Below are 21,361 nucleotides of genomic sequence, written 5' to 3' on the forward strand. Positions count from 1 at the left end.
ATGCAGGCAGGCAAGGGGGGGGCTCCTCGGGGTAGCCACCACCTGGGCAAGGGAGAGGGCCTCCTGGGGGTCACTCCTGCACAGAAGTTCCGTTTCTTTAGGGGCTGGGGGCTGCGGGTGCAGGGTCTTTTCCAGCCGTCGGGAAATGGAGTTCAGACAGTTGCGGTCAGGGGGAGCCTGGGGATTCCCTCTGCAGGCGTCGCTGTGGGGGGTCAGGGGGGACAACTTTGGTTACTCACAGTCGTAGAGTCGCCGGAGGGTCCTCCCTGAGTTGGTTGTTCTCCACCAGTCGAGTCGGGGTCGCCGGGTGCAGTGTTGCAAGTCTCACGCTTCTTGCGGGGAGTTGCAGGGGTCTTTAAATCTGCTCCTTGTAACAAAGTTGCAGTTCTTTTGGAGCAGTGCCGCTGTCCTCAGGAGTTTCTTGTCTTTTTCGAAGCAGGGCAGTCCTCAGAGGATTCAGAGGTCGCTGGTCCCTTGGAAAGCGTCGCTGGAGCAGGTTCTTTGGAAGGCAGGAGACAGGCCGGTAAGTCTGGGGCCAAGGCAGTTGGTGTCTTCTGGTCTTCCTCTGCAGGGGTTTGTCAGCTCGGCAGTCCTTCTTCTTGTAGTTGCAGGAATCTAATTTCTAGGTTCAGGGAGAGCCCTTAAATACTAAATTTAAGGGCGTGTTTAGGTCTGGGGGGTTAGTAGGCAATGGCTACTAGCCCTGAGGGTGAGTACACCCTCTTTGTGCCTCCTCCCAAGGGGAGGGGGTCACATCCCTAATCCTATTAGGGAATCCTCCATCTGCAAGATGGAGGATTTCTAAAAGTTAGAGTCACCTCAGCTCAGGACACCTTAGGGGCTGTCCTGACTGGCCAGTGACTCCTCCTTGTTATTCTCATTATTTTCTCCGGCCTTGCCTCCAAAAGTGGGGGCCGGGGCCGGAGGGGGCGGGCAACTCCACTAGCTGGAGTGTCCTGCGGTGCTGTGACAAAGGGGTGAGCCTTTGAGGCTCACCGCCAGGTGTTACAGCTCCTGCCTGGGGGAGGTGTTAGCATCTCCACCCACTGCAGGCTTTGTTACTGGCCTCAGAGTGACAAAGGCACTCTCCCCATGGGGCCAGCAACATGTCTCTAGTGTGGCAGGCTGCTGGAACCAGTCAGCCTACACAGATAGTCGGTTAAGTTTCAGGGGGCACCTCTAAGGTGCCCTCTGTGGTGTATTTTACAATAAAATGTACACTGGCATCAGTGTGCATTTATTGTGCTGAGAAGTTTGATACCAAACTTCCCAGTTTTCAGTGTAGCCATTATGGTGCTGTGGAGTTCGTGTAAAACAGACTCCCAGACCATATACTCTTATGGCTACCCTGCACTTACAATGTCTAAGGTTTTGCTTAGACACTGTAGGGGCACAGTGCTCATGCACTGGTACCCTCACCTATGGTATAGTGCACCCTGCCTTAGGGCTGTAAGGCCTGCTAGAGGGGTGTCTTACCTATACTGCATAGGCAGTGAGAGGCTGGCATGGCACCCTGAGGGGAGTGCCATGTCGACTTACTCATTTTGTTCTCACTAGCACACACAAGCTGGTAAGCAGTGTGTCTGTGCTGCGTGAGGGGTCTCCAGGGTGGCATAATACATGCTGCATCCCTTAGAGACCTTCCCTGGCATCAGGGCCCTTGGTACCAGAGGTACCAGTTACAAGGGACTTATCTGGATGCCAGGTGTGCCAATTGTGGAATCAAAAGTACAGGTTAGGGAAAGAACACTGGTGCTGGGGCCTGGTTAGCAGGCCTCAGCACACTTTCAATTCAAAACATAGCATCAGCAAAGGCAAAAAGTCAGGGGGTAACCATGCCAAGGAGTCATTTCCTTACATCTACTCTATGGTCTTGGTTGGGAATCACACAACCTCCTACCCCTGGAATTGTTGTAAATGCACTGTTCTGGGCACTGAGATGGTAGTAATATTTTGCAGGATATGCCTTTGGTAAAGGCTTACCATCAGCCAAAGCTTTCACAGCAGCCAGCGTCTCATTATCCAACCTCGTCTATGAGCGAGTTATTACTGCAATAGAAGCCATAGCTACTGCAGATGTAGCTGCTTCATCAGCCAAAGGGTTTCCTACAACATGTACTCCTACACGTTGATGTCCCAATGTATGTACTACATGAGCTTTTGGTAGTCTGTCCCGAAGGTCAGCTACCCTCCCCCACAAGTTTCTGTGTTTGATGGTGTTCCCTTTGGAATCTCTGAAGCCATTCAGGTGCCAGTGATTTAAGTAGTTGGTATAGGACTGGACACAATAATACGAATCACACACAATCAGTGTTCGTTGGTCAGGATCCATATGTTCCAGTGCCAGGACAAGAGCCTTAACCTCTGCCATCTGAGCAGGGCAGTCCCCTAGCGTCTGCTTGTAGGGATTTTGAAGATGGAATGTATCAACCCTCATCATTCCACTTACGACAGCCCGAGCGGCTGAGTATTGATGTTTAGTACCTACAGCTGGTTGTGCTAAACCATCAGTGTAAATGACAGTGTGGTATTAGTCTAATGGTAATATATTAGTAGGTGCAGGATACTCCTGCTCATATTGGAGGAATTCCTGGGTCTGAGGTTTTGGGTCAAAGATGTAATAAACATCTGTGGCAGTCAGGGACATTGCTGGTTGAATCCAACGTGAATGTAATGCTTTTGCATTTGGAACGTTGGTTTTGGTGACCGCCTCGAGGGGTGGCAATAATGCATATCCCTTCGGCAAGTGGCCTCTCCTTGATGACGGCCATCTGAACAACAGTCAGTATTTTTTCTGATGGTGGAAAATGTTGTTCTGTATTGAAATTGAAATGTGATTTGTATACTATGGGTACTGTGTCACCCTCGTTGAATGTTGCTATAATGGGGAAGCTGTAATGCGATCGCCGCTGGCAACAACAGTTGCCGGGATAACCACAAGAGACGATACAGGAAGTTGCCCCGGGGGCACCTTCAAGAGAGAGGAATCGGAAACGTAGAGGGACTTCTGGGGGCGTGGAGATGCTCGGCGTAAAGAGAGGAGAGAGACAGACTGCATGAAGGCGGAGAAGCAAGAGGAAGAGAGAGAGACCAAGGGAAGACAAGAGGAACGCAAGGAGGCAAGGAAGCCAAAGGAAGAGGAAAACTACGAGAGGCAGAGAGGGAATGTAAGGAAATGCCTCCTTGGCATGGTTGCCCCCTGACTTTTTGCCTTTGCTGATGCTATGTTTACAATTGAAAGTGTGCTGAGGCCTGCTAACCAGGCCCCAGCACCAGTGTTCTTTCCCTAACCTGTACTTTTGTATCCACAATTGGCAGACCCTGGCATCCAGATAAGTCCCTTGTAACTGGTACTTCTAGTACCAAGGGCCCTGATGCCAAGGAAGGTCTCTAAGGGCTGCAGCATGTCTTATGCCACCCTGGAGACCTCTCACTCAGCACAGACACCCTGCTTGCCAGCTTGTGTGTGCTAGTGAGGACAAAACGAGTAAGTCGACATGGCACTCCCCTCAGGGTGCCATGCCAGCCTCTCACTGCCTATGCAGTATAGGTAAGACACCCCTCTAGCAGGCCTTACAGCCCTAAGGCAGGGTGCACTATACCATGGGTGAGGGTACCAGTGCATGAGCATGGTACCCCTACAGTGTCTAAACAAAACCTTAGACATTGTAAGTGCAGGGTAGCCATAAGAGTATATGGTCTGGGAGTCTGTCAAACACGAACTCCACAGCACCATAATGGCTACACTGAAAACTGGGAAGTTTGGTATCAAACTTCTCAGCACAATAAATGCACACTGATGCCAGTGTACATGTTATTGAAAAATACACCACAGAGGGCACCTTAGAGGTGCCCCCTGAAACTTAACCGACTATCTGTGTAGGCTGACTAGTTTTAGCAGCCTGCCACAAACCGAGACATGTTGCTGGCCCCATGGGGAGAGTGCCTTTGTCACTCTGAGGCCAGTAACAAAGCCTGCACTGGGTGGAGATGCTAACACCTCTCCCAGGCAGGAATTGTCACACCTGGCGGTGAGCCTCAAAGGCTCACCTCCTTTGTGCCAACCCAGCAGGACACTCCAGCTAGTGGAGTTGCCCGCCCCCTCCGGCCAGGCCCCACTTTTGGCGGCAAGGCCGGAGAAAATAATGAGAAAAACAAGGAGGAGTCACTGGCCAGTCAGGACAGCCCCTAAGGTGTCCTGAGCTGAGGTGACTCTGACTTTTAGAAATCCTCCATCTTGCAGATGGAGGATTCCCCCAATAGGGTTAGGATTGTGACCCCCTCCCCTTGGGAGGAGGCACAAAGAGGGTGTACCCACCCTCAGGGCTAGTAGCCATTGGCTACTAACCCCCCAGACCTAAACACGCCCTTAAATTTAGTATGTAAGGGCTACCCTGAACCCTAGAAAATTAGATTCCTGCAACAACAAGAAGAAGGACTGCCTAGCTGAAAACCCCTGCAGAGGAAGACCAGAAGACAACTACTGCCTTGGCTCCAGAAACTCACCGGCCTGTCTCCTGCCTTCCAAAGATCCTGCTCCAGCGACGCCTTCCAAAGGGACCAGCGACCTCGACATCCTCTGAGGACTGCCCCTGCTTCGAAAAGACAAGAAACTCCCGAGGACAGCGGACCTGCTCCAAGAAAAGCTGCAACTTTGTTTCCAGCAGCTTTAAAGAACCCTGCAAGCTCCCCGCAAGAAGCGTGAGACTTGCAACACTGCACCCGGCGACCCCGACTCGGCTGGTGGCGATCCAACACCTCAGGAGGGACCCCAGGACTACTCTGATACTGTGAGTACCAAAACCTGTCCCCCCTGAGCCCCCACAGCGCCGCCTGCAGAGGGAATCCCGAGGCTTCCCCTGACCGCGACTCTTTGAACCTAAAGTCCCGACGCCTGGGAGAGACCCTGCACCCGCAGCCCCCAGGACCTGAAGGACCGGACTTTCACTGGAGAAGTGACCCCCAGGAGTCCCTCTCCCTTGCCCAAGTGGAGGTTTCCCCGAGGAATCCCCCCCTTGCCTGCCTGCAGCGCTGAAGAGATCCCGAGATCTCTCATAGACTAACATTGCGAACCCGACGCTTGTTTCTACACTGCACCCGGCCGCCCCCGCGCCGCTGAGGGTGAAATTTCTGTGTGGACTTGTGTCCCCCCCGGTGCCCTACAAAACCCCCCTGGTCTGCCCTCCGAAGACGCGGGTACTTACCTGCAAGCAGACCGGAACCGGGGCACCCCCTTCTCTCCATTCTAGCCTATGTGTTTTGGGCACCACTTTGAACTCTGCACCTGACCGGCCCTGAGCTGCTGGTGTGGTGACTTTGGGGTTGCTCTGAACCCCCAACGGTGGGCTACCTTGGACCAAGAACTGAACCCTGTAAGTGTCTTACTTACCTGGTAAAACTAACCAAAACTTACCTCCCCTAGGAACTGTGAAAATTGCACTAAGTGTCCACTTTTAAAACAGCTATTTGTCAACAACTTGAAAAGTATACATGCAATTTTGATGATTTGAAGTTCCTAAAGTACTTACCTGCAATACCTTTCGAATGAGATATTACATGTAGAATTTGAACCTGTGGTTCTTAAAATAAACTAAGAAAAGATATTTTTCTATATAAAAACCTATTGGCTGGATTTGTCTATGTGTATGTACAACAAATGCTTAACACTACTCCTTGGATAAGCCTACTGCTCGACCACACTACCACAAAATAGAGCATTAGTATTATCTATTTTTACCACTATTTTACCTCTAAGGGGAACCCTTGGACTCTGTGCATGCTATTCCTTACTTTGAAATAGCACATACAGAGCCAACTTCCTACATTGGTGGATCAGCGGTGGGGTACAAGACTTTGCATTTGCTGGACTACTCAGCCAATACCTGATCACACGACAAATTCCAAAATTGTCATTAGAAATTGATTTTTGCAATTTGAAAAGTTTTCTAAATTCTTAAAAGACCTGCTAGGGCCTTGTGTTAGATCCTGTTTAGCATTTCTTTTAGAGTTTAAAAGTTTGTAAAAGTTTGAATTAGATTCTAGAACCAGTTGTAGATTCTTAAAAAGTATTCCAACTTTTAGAAGCAAAATGTCTAGCACAGATGTGACTGTGGTGGAACTCGACACCACACCTTACCTCCATCTTAAGATGAGGGAGCTAAGGTCACTCTGTAAAATAAAGAAAATAACAATGGGCCCCAAACCTACCAAAATACAGCTCCAGGAGCTTTTGGCAGAGTTTGAAAAGGCCAACCCCTCTGAGGGTGGCAACTCAGAGGAAGAGGATAGTGACTTGGAGGAAAATTCCCCCCTACCAGTCCTATCTAGGGAGAACAGGGTCCCTCAAACCCTGACTCCTAAAATAATAGTCAGAGATGCTGGTTCCCTCACAGGAGAGACCAACACCTCTGAAATCACTGAGGATAGCCCCAGTGAAGAGGACATCCAGTTAGCCAGGATGGCCAAAAGATTGGCTTTGGAAAGACAGATCCTAGCCATAGAGAGGGAAAGACAAGAGATGGGCCTAGGACCCATCAATGGTGGCAGCAACATAAATAGGGTCAGAGATTCTCCTGACATGTTGAAAATCCCTAAAGGGATTGTAACTAAATATGAAGATGGTGATGACATCACCAAATGGTTCACAGCTTTTGAGAGGGCTTGTGTAACCAGAAAAGTGAACAGATCTCACTGGGGTGCTCTCCTTTGGGAAATGTTCACAGGAAAGTGTAGGGATAGACTCCTCACACTCTCTGGACAAGATGCAGAATCTTATGACCTCATGAAGGGTACCCTGATTGAGGGCTTTGGATTCTCCACTGAGGAGTATAGGATTAGATTCAGGGGGGCTCAAAAATCCTCGAGCCAGACCTGGGTTGACTTTGTAGACTACTCAGTGAAAACACTAGATGGTTGGATTCAAGGCAGTGGTGTAAGTAATTATGATGGGCTGTACAATTTATTTGTGAAAGAACACCTGTTAAGTAATTGTTTCAATGATAAACTGCATCAGCATCTGGTAGACCTAGGACCAATTTCTCCCCAAGAATTGGGAAAGAAGGCGGACCATTGGGTCAAGACAAGGGTGTCCAAGACTTCAACAGGGGGTGACCAAAAGAAAGGGGTCACAAAGACTCCCCAGGGGAAGGGTGATGAGACAACCAAAACTAAAAATAGTAAAGAGTCTTCTACAGGCCCCCAAAAACCTGCACAGGAGGGTGGGCCCAGAGCCTCTTCACAAAACAATGGGTACAAGGGTAAAAACTTTGATCCCAAAAAGGCCTGGTGTCATAGCTGTAAACAGCATGGACACCAAACTGGAGACAAGGCCTGTCCCAAGAAAGGTTCCACTCCAAACTCCCATCCAGGTAACACTGGTATGGCTAGTCTCCAAGTGGGATCAACAGTGTGCCCAGAGCAAATCAGGGTCCACACTGAAGCTACTCTAGTTTCTGAGGGTGGGGTGGATTTAGCCACACTAGCTGTCTGGCCGCCTAACATGCAAAAATACAGACAGCAACTCTTAATTAATGGGACTAGAATAGAGGGCCTGAGGGATACAGGTGCCAGTGTCACCATGGTGACAGAGAAACTGGTTTCCCCTGGCCAATACCTGACTGGAAAAACTTACACAGTCACCAACGCTGACAATCAGAGAAAAGTACATCCCATGGCAATGGTTACTTTAGAATGGGGAGGGGTCAATGGCCTGAAACAGGTGGTGGTCTCCTCAAATATCCCAGTGGACTGTCTGCTTGGAAATGACCTGGAGTCCTCAGCATGGGCTGAGGTAGAACTAAAAACCCATGCAGCAATGCTGGGTATCCCTGAACTGGTGTGTGTGAAAACCAGAGCACAATGCAAGGCACAGGGTGAACAAGTAGAGCTGGAGTCTGGAAGAATGGCCCAGCCTACCAAGAGGAAAGGAAAGTCAGTTGGGAAACCAACTGCAACACAGCAAAAGAAAGGGAACCTCTCTTCTCAGGAAGAAGTTCTGCCCTCTGAGGGAACTGAGCCTTTGGAGCTTGAACCTTATCAGGTTGAGCTCTTAGGCCCAGGGGGACCCTCAAGGGAGGAGCTGTGTAAGGGACAAGAAACCTGTCCCTCTCTTGAAGGCCTTAGGCAGCAAGCTGCTGAAGAGTCCAAAGGCAAGAAAAATGGAACCCATAGGGTCTATTGGGAAGATGGACTCCTGTACACTGAGGCCAGAGACCCCAAACCTGGTGCCACTAGGAGAGTGGTAGTGCCTCAGCTGTTCAGAGAGTTCATCCTAACATTGGCCCATGACATTCCCCTTGCTGGACATTTGGGACAAACCAAGACGTGGGAGAGGTTAGTCAACCACTTCTACTGGCCCAATATGTCCAACATGGTTAAGGAGTTTTGCCTCTCCTGCCCCACCTGTCAAGCCAGTGGTAAGACAGGTGGGCATCCAAAGGCCCCCCTCATTCCACTTCCAGTGGTGGGGGTGCCCTTTGAAAGAGTGGGTGTGGACATAGTTGGTCCACTAGAACCTCCCACAGCCTCAGGAAATATGTATATCCTGGTAGTAGTGGATCATGCTACCAGGTATCCTGAAGCTATTCCCCTTAGGTCGACTACTGCCCCTGCAGTAGCCAAGGCCCTCATTGGTATCTTTACCAGAGTGGGTTTCCCTAAGGAGGTGGTGTCTGACAGAGGTACCAACTTCATGTCAGCATACCTAAAGCACATGTGGAATGAGTGTGGAGTGACTTATAAATTCACTACACCATACCATCCACAAACTAATGGCTTGGTTGAGAGATTCAACAAGACCTTAAAAGGCATGATCATGGGGCTCCCAGAAAAACTCAAAAGGAGATGGGATGTCCTCTTGCCATGCCTGCTTTTCGCTTACAGAGAGGTGCCACAGAAGGGAGTAGGATTCTCACCCTTTGAACTTCTGTTTGGTCATCCTGTAAGGGGACCACTTGCCCTTGTTAAAGAAGGCTGGGAGAGACCTCTCCATGAGCCTAAACAGGACATAGTGGACTATGTACTTGGCCTTCGCTCTAGAATGGCAGAGTACATGGAAAAGGCAACCAAAAACCTTGAGGCCAGCCAACAGCTCCAGAAGTTTTGGTATGACCAAAAGGCTGCACTGGTTGAGTTCCAACCAGGGCAGAAAGTCTGGGTTCTGGAGCCTGTGGCTCCCAGGGCACTCCAGGACAAATGGAGTGGCCCTTACCCAGTACTAGAGAGGAAGAGTCAGGTCACCTACTTGGTGGACCTGGGCACAAGCAGGAGCCCCAAGAGGGTGATCCATGTGAACCGCCTTAAGCTCTTCCATGACAGGGCTGATGTGAATCTGTTGATGGTAACAGATGAGGATCAGGAAGCAGAGAGTGAACCTCTCCCTGATCTTCTGTCATCAGACCCAAAAGATGGCACAGTAGATGGAGTGATCTACTCAGACACCCTCTCTGGCCAACAGCAAGCTGATTGTAGGAGAGTCCTACAACAGTTTCCTGAACTCTTCTCCTTAACCCCTGGTCAGACACACCTGTGTACCCATGATGTGGACACAGGAGACAGCATGCCTGTCAAAAACAAAATCTTTAGACAGTCTGACCATGTTAAGGAAAGCATCAAGGTGGAAGTCCACAAGATGCTGGAATTGGGAGTAATTGAGCGCTCTGACAGCCCCTGGGCTAGCCCAGTGGTCTTAGTCCCCAAGCCTCACACCAAAGATGGAAAGAAAGAGATGAGGTTTTGTGTGGACTACAGAGGGCTCAATTCTGTCACCAAGACAGATGCCCATCCAATTCCAAGAGCTGATGAGCTCATTGATAAATTAGGTGCTGCCAAATTTCTAAGTACCTTTGACTTGACAGCAGGGTACTGGCAAATAAAAATGGCACCTGGAGCAAAAGAAAAGACAGCATTCTCCACACCTGATGGGCATTATCAGTTTACTGTTATGCCCTTTGGTTTAAAGAATGCCCCTGCCACCTTCCAAAGGTTGGTGAATCAAGTCCTTGCTGGCTTGGAGTCCTTTAGCACAGCTTATCTTGATGATATTGCTGTCTTTAGCTCCACCTGGCAGGATCACCTGGTCCACCTGAGGAAGGTTTTGAAGGCTCTGCAATCTGCAGGCCTCTCTATCAAGGCATCCAAATGTCAGATAGGGCAGGGAACTGTGGTTTACTTGGGCCACCTTGTAGGTGGAGGCCAAGTTCAGCCACTCCAACCCAAGATCCAGACTATTCTGGACTGGGTAGCTCCAAAAACCCAGACTCAAGTCAGGGCATTCCTTGGCTTGACTGGGTATTACAGGAGGTTTGTGAAGGGATATGGATCCATTGTGACAGCCCTCACTGAACTCACCTCCAAGAAAATGCCCAAGAAAGTGAACTGGACTGTGGAATGCCAACAGGCCTTTGACACCCTGAAACAGGCAATGTGCTCAGCACCAGTTCTCAAAGCTCCAGATTATTCTAAGCAGTTCATTGTGCAGACTGATGCCTCTGAACATGGGATAGGGGCAGTTTTGTCCCAAACAAATGATGATGGCCTTGACCAGCCTGTTGCTTTCATTAGCAGGAGGTTACTCCCCAGGGAGCAGCGTTGGAGTGCCATTGAGAGGGAGGCCTTTGCTGTGGTTTGGTCCCTGAAGAAGCTGAGACCATACCTCTTTGGGACTCACTTCCTAGTTCAAACTGACCACAGACCTCTCAAATGGCTGATGCAAATGAAAGGTGAAAATCCTAAACTGTTGAGGTGGTCCATCTCCCTACAGGGAATGGACTTTATAGTGGAACACAGACCTGGGACTGCCCATGCCAATGCAGATGGCCTTTCCAGGTTCTTCCACTTAGAAAATGAAGACTCTCTTGGGAAAGGTTAGTCTCATCCTCTTTCGTTTGGGGGGGGGTTGTGTAAGGAAATGCCTCCTTGGCATGGTTGCCCCCTGACTTTTTGCCTTTGCTGATGCTATGTTTACAATTGAAAGTGTGCTGAGGCCTGCTAACCAGGCCCCAGCACCAGTGTTCTTTCCCTAACCTGTACTTTTGTATCCACAATTGGCAGACCCTGGCATCCAGATAAGTCCCTTGTAACTGGTACTTCTAGTACCAAGGGCCCTGATGCCAAGGAAGGTCTCTAAGGGCTGCAGCATGTCTTATGCCACCCTGGAGACCTCTCACTCAGCACAGACACCCTGCTTGCCAGCTTGTGTGTGCTAGTGAGGACAAAACGAGTAAGTCGACATGGCACTCCCCTCAGGGTGCCATGCCAGCCTCTCACTGCCTATGCAGTATAGGTAAGACACCCCTCTAGCAGGCCTTACAGCCCTAAGGCAGGGTGCACTATACCATGGGTGAGGGTACCAGTGCATGAGCATGGTACCCCTACAGTGTCTAAACAAAACCTTAGACATTGTAAGTGCAGGGTAGCCATAAGAGTATATGGTCTGGGAGTCTGTCAAACACGAACTCCACAGCACCATAATGGCTACACTGAAAACTGGGAAGTTTGGTATCAAACTTCTCAGCACAATAAATGCACACTGATGCCAGTGTACATGTTATTGAAAAATACACCACAGAGGGCACCTTAGAGGTGCCCCCTGAAACTTAACCGACTATCTGTGTAGGCTGACTAGTTTTAGCAGCCTGCCACAAACCGAGACATGTTGCTGGCCCCATGGGGAGAGTGCCTTTGTCACTCTGAGGCCAGTAACAAAGCCTGCACTGGGTGGAGATGCTAACACCTCTCCCAGGCAGGAATTGTCACACCTGGCGGTGAGCCTCAAAGGCTCACCTCCTTTGTGCCAACCCAGCAGGACACTCCAGCTAGTGGAGTTGCCCGCCCCCTCCGGCCAGGCCCCACTTTTGGCGGCAAGGCCGGAGAAAATAATGAGAAAAACAAGGAGGAGTCACTGGCCAGTCAGGACAGCCCCTAAGGTGTCCTGAGCTGAGGTGACTCTGACTTTTAGAAATCCTCCATCTTGCAGATGGAGGATTCCCCCAATAGGGTTAGGATTGTGACCCCCTCCCCTTGGGAGGAGGCACAAAGAGGGTGTACCCACCCTCAGGGCTAGTAGCCATTGGCTACTAACCCCCCAGACCTAAACACGCCCTTAAATTTAGTATGTAAGGGCTACCCTGAACCCTAGAAAATTAGATTCCTGCAACAACAAGAAGAAGGACTGCCTAGCTGAAAACCCCTGCAGAGGAAGACCAGAAGACAACTACTGCCTTGGCTCCAGAAACTCACCGGCCTGTCTCCTGCCTTCCAAAGATCCTGCTCCAGCGATGCCTTCCAAAGGGACCAGCGACCTCGACATCCTCTGAGGACTGCCCCTGCTTCGAAAAGACAAGAAACTCCCGAGGACAGCGGACCTGCTCCAAGAAAAGCTGCAACTTTGTTTCCAGCAGCTTTAAAGAACCCTGCAAGCTCCCCGCAAGAAGCGTGAGACTTGCAACACTGCACCCGGCGACCCCGACTCGGCTGGTGGCGATCCAACACCTCAGGAGGGACCCCAGGACTACTCTGATACTGTGAGTACCAAAACCTGTCCCCCCTGAGCCCCCACAGCGCCGCCTGCAGAGGGAATCCCGAGGCTTCCCCTGACCGCGACTCTTTGAACCTAAAGTCCCGACGCCTGGGAGAGACCCTGCACCCGCAGCCCCCAGGACCTGAAGGACCGGACTTTCACTGGAGAAGTGACCCCCAGGAGTCCCTCTCCCTTGCCCAAGTGGAGGTTTCCCCGAGGAATCCCCCCCTTGCCTGCCTGCAGCGCTGAAGAGATCCCGAGATCTCTCATAGACTAACATTGCGAACCCGACGCTTGTTTCTACACTGCACCCGGCCGCCCCCGCGCCGCTGAGGGTGAAATTTCTGTGTGGACTTGTGTCCCCCCCGGTGCCCTACAAAACCCCCCTGGTCTGCCCTCCGAAGACGCGGGTACTTACCTGCAAGCAGACCGGAACCGGGGCACCCCCTTCTCTCCATTCTAGCCTATGTGTTTTGGGCACCACTTTGAACTCTGCACCTGACCGGCCCTGAGCTGCTGGTGTGGTGACTTTGGGGTTGCTCTGAACCCCCAACGGTGGGCTACCTTGGACCAAGAACTGAACCCTGTAAGTGTCTTACTTACCTGGTAAAACTAACCAAAACTTACCTCCCCTAGGAACTGTGAAAATTGCACTAAGTGTCCACTTTTAAAACAGCTATTTGTCAACAACTTGAAAAGTATACATGCAATTTTGATGATTTGAAGTTCCTAAAGTACTTACCTGCAATACCTTTCGAATGAGATATTACATGTAGAATTTGAACCTGTGGTTCTTAAAATAAACTAAGAAAAGATATTTTTCTATATAAAAACCTATTGGCTGGATTTGTCTATGTGTATGTACAACAAATGCTTAACACTACTCCTTGGATAAGCCTACTGCTCGACCACACTACCACAAAATAGAGCATTAGTATTATCTATTTTTACCACTATTTTACCTCTAAGGGGAACCCTTGGACTCTGTGCATGCTATTCCTTACTTTGAAATAGCACATACAGAGCCAACTTCCTACAGGGAAAAACACTGAGGAGCAGAAAAAGGATGAGAAAGGAGACGTAAGGCAACAGGAAGACAGAAAGTGCCAAAGAAGACGGAAAGCATCATCGGAAGGAGGAAGAAAGGTCCCCGACTGCCAACAGCCCTGCCACGTTCCTGGAGGGATGTGGCTGCACAAGGTACGGGCGTAATTGGGGTTAACCTCACCTATTGGGGAACAAGGGGAATAGGAAGGGGGGAGTGAGTAATCAGAGGACTTAAACATATAGGGTAAAGGAAGAAAACACTGTCACAGGCACCTACGCATGTTTTAATATTTGTGACACCGGTGTGATCCCTTCTTCCCTTCACCACTCACACCCTTCTTTGGTGATCCCATCCCAAACTACGGTAGCCCACTTACCTGAAACCAGAATTCTCTTCTTTCCACAGAGGCACTCTGAGATCAGCAGGAAGCGACGGGAAAAGGAGCAGAGAGATCCTCTAGAAAGAAAAAAAGACAGTAGACAAAGAGATAAGAACTGTAACAAACTGACAATAACCACCATATTCATAGTATAACAAATAAATAAACCTAATAAGCAACTAATGAACCCGAACCTGTAATTTGTCTGGTTTGAAAAGCGACTCTTATGCTTACAGTTGCATAGGTGCAATTATTCTTATGACCATGTTCGTGTAAGTGGTTTGCTTCTAGCATGTCCTGCTGCAGTTCTCTGAGACTGCATGTGTGTTCTATTGTCCAGTGTTTCCTTGAAAAAGCTGGATAAATTAAATCATAGGATGGTTTTATGCATTGTGCATAATTAGGTATGCATGTCCTGACAAAGTTGAGGAAACCCAGCAACAACTGTAGTTTCTTAATGGTATTTGATGATTGAAGTTTAGTGCATTTTTCTAGAAAGTGTGGCGCCAAGCTCTTTCCATCATCCGATAAATTGTATCCCAGGAATAGGACACCAAGAAGGCAATTTTAGTTTTCTTGAAATTGAATTTGTAGCCTTGGGCAGCGAATCCTAACATGATCTGATAAAACCCTGGCCAGATGCACGTTGAGGTAGTCATCTGTGTGATAAATTTCATCCACGTAAGACAATGCCTCAGGATCAATCTCATGTAGCATTGGTTTTTAGTCGGGCTGAAAACAACCCAGGGCTGTTCTTATATCCTTGAGATAATTGGCAAAAGTTCTGCTGTGAGCCTAACGAGCTATAGGTGCTAAGATCCTGACTTTTTTTAGGTGCTAGACTTTAGCACAAAAAAAACATTGGAAATATCCAAGGTTTATTTGTATTTTTTGCACACTATGGGCCAGATGTATGAAAAAGTTGTGCACTCGCAAACGGTGCGAATCGGTAAATTCGGCCGTTTACGAGTGCAAAACAGTGGTCTGCAATGCATGAAAGGCATTCGCAGACCACAAATAAGAAATCGCTAAAATTGTGATTTCTTGCGTTGCGACCTGGAAATTGCGAGTCGCAATTTGCGATTTGCAAATTCCAGGTCGCAAGGCAATGCTGCAAAAAATCGCAAATTGCGATTTTTCGCAGAATGGCATTTTGCACATGCAAAATACCATGGACTGCAACCAGGTGGTAACCTGGTGCAAAATTTAAAAATGCATTTAAAATGCATTTTTAAATGGAACATGTAAAGCACACATGCCCTTTTGGCATGTGTGTACCTTACATGTCCCCCAAAACATTTTTGGGGTGCAGCAGAGGGGGCCATAGGCCCCCAGCACCCTGGGGATTTGCATTTCCAAAATTGCGATTTCTGGTTCAGAAATCGCAATTTTGGAAATGCAAAAAATTTGCAGCTATGGGCCAACATGCCCATAGCTGCGAATGGGGCCGATATTGCAATTTGCGATTCGGTAATAGCATTTGCGATTTTTAAGAAATCGCTATTACCGAATCGCAAATGTGATACATGGCACTTTGTGAGTCGGTAATAGCGATTTCTTAAAAATCACTATTCTTGAATCGCAAAGGGCCGTGATGATACATCTGGCCCTATGTTGTTAATTAGTGCTCTGCTGTGTGCGCTTTTTTGTATTGCATAGAAGCGTGTATGAGCGTTTAGTTATCTAAGACTATTCTATATGAATGATCTGATTTGGCAACAGGGAATAATGGGTTACACATTGCAGAGACACAGGGCTCAATTACTTCCTGGTCCTCAAGTTGCAAGAGAATCTCGTTCACTGGAGCTGTTGCCTCTCGTTTGATAGGATATTGGGGTTGAGGCTGTGCTGAAGATCTAATGGGTATTACATGGTAGGGGGATTCTTTATCCCACCCCACATGATTGCGGCATACGGCAGGGGCCTGCGCTGGAGCCCAATCTGTGGCATAGGCTTCCTTTACCACATCTGGAACCAGGAATGAGAAAGAAGGCAAAATTACATCTTACCCAGGTGGGAGCTTACGGACAAATTCAGGTGGCCAGTCTTTTTCTTCCAATAGAATATCACAGTTTAAGTTTTCCATGAGTATTACTTCAATAGTGCACTCTATGTCTCCCTCTAGCTGAATATTTAATTCATACACCCTGTCGGGTGGGGAGGCGCGCCTGTCCGCTGTCTCTATGACAAGAAAGTAGTTAGTTCCTGCCACATCAAGATGATCTATAGGATTCTGGAAACAAATCGTGACCTCTGCCGTGTTGTCTAGCGTAGTCACTGCCCATGTCCTGTTCTTCAACAGTGTTCTCAGCATGGCTGGCATTTTTTGATTGAAATTGCAGCCACCATTTTCTTTTTAAATTGTGGTTTTTGTTGAGGGGATTTATCCTCTTTTTTAATGTAAGCTCCTGAAGAAAGTTGTAAGTTCCTCTTCAGCTTTGTATAGTCACTTCATGTTTCAGTCCGTCCCAATCTCACTCTGTTTGTCTGGTGTGTCTTAAAAGGAACAAGAGTGACGTGTTTCAGTATATTGGTATCTATCAGGACTTTTTAAAGTTTCTCTGTTTTGGAGATTACGGCCCTCATTACAACTTTGGCGAGCGGCCGCCTATGTGGCCGCAAACCCACCAGCCGCATTACCGCCCGCCGGCCCAGCGGTGATGTCGCCCGTAACATTGCAGCCGGCTCCTAATGGAGCCAGCGGTGTTGCGGCCGTGCGACGGTTGCTGCTGCACCCGTCGCGCTTTTCACTGTCTGCTGTGAAAAGCAGGGTGGGGAGGTGCCTGGGGGCCCATGCACTGCCCATGCTAAGTGCATGGCCAGTGCAGGGGCCCCCAGGGGCCCTTACAACTCCCCTTCCCGCCAGCCTTTCCATGGCGGTCTCTACCACCATGGACAGGCTGGCGGGAAGGGGAGTCATAATCCCCAGGGCAGCGCGGCAAGCAGCGTTGCCCTGGCGGTTATGACCGCCGGGACAACGGTGGCGAGAAACCGCCGGTCCCGGCAGTGCGACCGCGGCGGTCATAATATGGCGATTTGTACTGCCAGGGTTGTAATTAGGGCCCATATCTTCTTTCAGATGTCTCTGGTTGTGGAGATTCTCCTCTCTGACTTTTTCTATCTTTGTTTTGTTTTTGTTTGTCCCAGCGTTTTGTAGAACCCTCTTTTGCTTGTTTAGTACCCTCCTTAGGGGTGGTACTTTGTGGTTGTAGTTTAGTTGGTCTGGCCCCCAGACTACCCCCAGACTATCCTGTCTATACTAGTATAGGTGTCAGAAATAATCTTTGGCAGCTCACGCTTCTGTTCCTGCTTAGGAACTTCTCAGAGCCGCTAGTGAATGGCCAATGCTGCTGCTTCCCCTTTATTGTTACTTAAAATAATTGAGGAGACTGTGTCAAAATTGTACGTCAGCTTCATCCCCACGTCCAGGACCAGGGCTGCCCCATGTTCATTTTGTATTTGTTTTAACACTTCTGGTAAATTGGCAACTGTCGGGGTGTCATGTGTGGTAGTGTAAATTGCAGTAAAAACTGAGCTCCAAGTGTTACAGTCTTCTGTTGAGGGGACCATGCTAAATAGCAAGCACATGGTGAGAATTCTATGTTTGTCTTGGGGTCCCATATGGGGAAACACTGCTTCCAGCTGGTGGGTACTTTTCCCATTATTGAGTGGACTGCTTGTGGATTAATTCCCAAGACAGCCAATTGATGAGCAGCTGCAGCAGTCCTCACTGGGGCGGTATTCAAGATCTGCATCACTAATTGTATCACCCATCTATATATTACTACTAGCTCATTATAAAGTGTGCATACTTCAGCTACTGTGCCAAGTGTTGGCCATGTTGGTCCATCATTGCTTTAAGGACCTAATCTCATGGGTTGTATTACATGTGGAGGGCACCATTGAACAGGTTTTAATGTTCTTTATAAGAGAGAGGTATGTCCAAGTATTGGTAAGCTCGGTACTGTTGTGGTACGTTTGCTATCCTGTATGCATGAAATGCTTGTGTATTTGCATCTGTTTCAGGAAAGGTGACCCAAGAATAAAATATTTCTGTTGTATATGCGTCATAGGCTTCCAAGACGGATGTTACATCCCCACCGTCTTTTGTTCATCCATGGACTAAAAGAAACTGCATGAACGTATGTCTGCCGTTATCCCTGATGATTATAGGATTTACCATATTTAGGAATAGGTACTAAGGTTGGAAACACCAACAGAGGAAGTAAATCCTTTCATTGTTCAAGCTTGAATAACCTACACCCTAGGTAGATGCTCCCTATTTGGCTGAGGATTGCCCCTAAGACCATGGACGTCTCTGTGTAAGGGTAGTTAGATTATCTTCAGTGTATGTGAGATGGAAATACTCAGAGGACTCGTAAAATTAGTGCCTACGCCATCGTTGGTAGCGCCATGTCATAAAGACTCTCATACTCCAAGGAGACTGCTGGATTTGGGGCGGAAGCACCTCTTCTTTGCAGGTGACTGAGTCACTTCCACACCAGTTGGCAGCTGTCACCCCAACCCTCCCGACTCTCTAGAGCACCTCACCCAAACCCAAACGGAAGAAGTGATTTGTGACAGCCTTGCATGGAACTCTGAAACCCCCTCAGGGAGAACTGTGGTGAAACAAGCTTCGCCCTTTACTCCCCACATACAAGTCTCATACACACACATAAGCAAAAAAGGAGATGCAGGACAGTTTTCAATACATTTATTGAAAAGACTGCAATCTACCATAAAATGCATGAGCTGCAACGATTAGGATGATGAGTAATAACAAAATCAGGATTGTGAAAATTAGCGATCTAAATATAAACAACCCCAACATATTGTCATACCATGAGTATACAATTCCTACTTAAAAGCCTAATCTCTAACCCCTAAGCAAGAGCATGGCGATGTAAGCCAAACCTGTACATACAGTGTCCATGTGAAGAACACCCCACCGCGGTTACCTTGGTACAAGGTCAGGCTGCCAGTCTCCAGATCATGATCCAAGGAGACACAAGGATGAGGTCTACTGAACCAGCATGAAGCATGGATGGAAATTCTGGCTGAAACCCCCTCTAATGCCCTTTGTCCTACAAGATGTTTTTATAGAGGACATGTTTATGTTTATGCACAAAAGCCTGACACAGGCATGTACCTAAGAGCTGGACTATGCAGTCTTGGGGTCGGCAATACAAGTTATTATTGTGTGTGCCTCACATTATGTTCTTGTGATTCTGAGGAAAACAACATGATGCAAAGTATGTCATCCATAACACTGATAATGACACCTTCACAAAATAGTAGTTGATAAGGAAATTAAAACAATGCCACTAAAAGAAGCAATACTAAAATGAATAAAAATTGAATACAGAAATACAGAGCATAATTACTAGGTAAAAGGGCACAGGCCGCAAGCCTAAACTAAGCTGTCACTGTGCCCAAGCGACTAACTAAAATGGACCCATGACAGCTCTGTCTAAATGTCTCAGAATGTCTTCCTTTTTCTGTCCGTCCTCTGTTAGTCTTTTGGTCATTCTTTCCCTCTTTCTTTCCGTCCTATACTTTTTTCTATCCATTCATTCTTCTGTCCTTTTTTGCCCTTTTACAACCATCTATCCTTCTTTTGTTTTATCTAGTCTTCTTTCTATCCAAGCTTGTATTTCTTTCCTTTCTTTACCTAGCCACTCTTTTCTTCTTACCATGCAGCAGTACATTCAACATTCTTCTGTCCATCCATGTATCCTTCCCTTCACTATCTTCCTTCTTTCCACCCATCATTCTTTCATCCTTCTCTATCCAGCCACTCTTCTCTGCATCTAGTTCTATACCCATCCTTTTCGTAACACATATTTCTCTTGTACATTCCTTCATACTCCTTTGTATATATACCCATCTCTTCATTCTTCTATATTTGTACACATATTTTTAAAGTACTTATTTTTTAAGGTTATTTTAATGTGTGTGTGTGTGTGTGTGTGTATATGTATATATATATATATATATATATATATAATCTTCAACAGATGGAACAATAACCATCTGACGGCTGCACCGATCCCGTTAGTCAGATCCCAATCATTGAAACAAAGTCATGTTCGGCAAGACCAAATTTAGTTCATTGAATTTATTTCTTGTAAGGGTTACACAGAGTTCTGAAGTGAGATGTCAACGCGTTTCGGCAGAACACCTTCTACTGTATATATATATATGTGTGTGCGTGGTAGCTTGTCCACAAAAAAGCTCCCCCTTGCTCTCTTTCAGCCGGTTTTCTAACACGCGTATGGAAAAAAATATATTAACTGTAATATTTTAGGATGCCTTCCTTTATTGTTCTTATTATTTGGGTATTCTTCTTCCTATTTTCTTAACAGACAGAAAGAAACTCAGGAACTCCTTTTGTATCTTTGGTTTTTCCAGTTTTCTTTGTGTAAGGTCTCTGTTATGCGTCTCTTTTTGGGTTCTCCTAGTTCTTCATCTGTGTTTTACTGTCTCCTTTCTTGTCTTTGTCTTTTAGTGGTCTTTTATTTTGTTTCCTTTCAGACACATCTGGGACCTCTCAGATGTCACTCCTGGCATGCAGAAGCGAACACAAGATATAGGAAAAGAAGGTAAGTGGGGCGGGAAGATTTTCAATCTCTATTTCTTAGCATAAAGGGCTTAAAATGGGGGGGTGGGAGGGAATAAGTGGAAAGGAACGGTGCACTCTCTGTGTTCTGCTTATTTGCTTTAAGTTTCCCAGTGACTTAGTGTGATGGTGAGAAAGGATAAACCATTTTTTTTTTCTCTCAGGCACTGTTAAGGTAAGTCCTTAGAGGTATTCTCCTTGTTTTTCAGTCAGTATACCTTGTGCCCCTTTGCTTTACCTCTTTGCCTGGTTTTATTTCCCCAGCTGCCTCATTTATTGCTGCCCAATAACTGCTTATAGCCCGTATACGGGCACGTACCTGCTCTAGCCACGTCCCTCCAGGGACATGGCAGGTTGCAGAGTTTTCTCTTTCCAGTCGCTCGCTGCTTTCTTTCACCTCCTCCTCCTTGCCATCCACGTCTTTTTCTGCACTGCTCTCTTCCGGTTCTCCTCGCTTGCAGACCGTGGCTTTTCCCGTGCTGCTCTTCGCCGTGATGGTGTTCCTGACAGTCGCGTCTTTTTCTTCGCTGCTCCTGCTGGCCACGCCCTCTCCCTCCGTGCTGCTCTCCTTAATGACGGCGAGCTGCGTTTTTCCTTCCGGGTTCTTTTCTAAGCGTTGTAGCAACGCAAAGCTTTGAGAAGTGCCCCCAGGGCACTCCTCCGAAGGGCCCGTTCGTGCGGTTATACGGGTTGTCGTAACCCCGTCACAATATGTATATATAGTGACTGGAAAAAACAAAGGGTATAGGAACGGTAGAGTTAGGTAGGTTCACGTTTTATCCACATAAGACCATAGAA

The 21,361-nt window shown here is 47.8% G+C and overlaps 1 long non-coding RNA gene across 1 annotated transcript in view; it reads right to left on the bottom strand.

Moving 5' to 3' along the window:
* Nucleotides 1-21,118, bottom strand: part of LOC138268229 (uncharacterized) — a 58,047-nt gene extending 36,929 nt beyond the window's left edge. Inside the window, exons 1-2 of the long non-coding RNA XR_011199960.1 lie at nucleotides 20,883-21,118; nucleotides 13,942-14,021 (exon numbers count right to left, since the gene is read on the bottom strand). This is a non-coding gene — a long non-coding RNA (uncharacterized lncRNA). The remainder of the gene's footprint in view (nucleotides 1-13,941; nucleotides 14,022-20,882) is intronic.
* Between the last annotated feature and the right edge of the window lie 243 nt (nucleotides 21,119-21,361).

Source organism: Pleurodeles waltl, chromosome 12 (genome assembly GCF_031143425.1).
Source record: "Pleurodeles waltl isolate 20211129_DDA chromosome 12, aPleWal1.hap1.20221129, whole genome shotgun sequence".
Lineage (NCBI taxonomy): Eukaryota > Metazoa > Chordata > Amphibia > Caudata > Salamandridae > Pleurodeles > Pleurodeles waltl.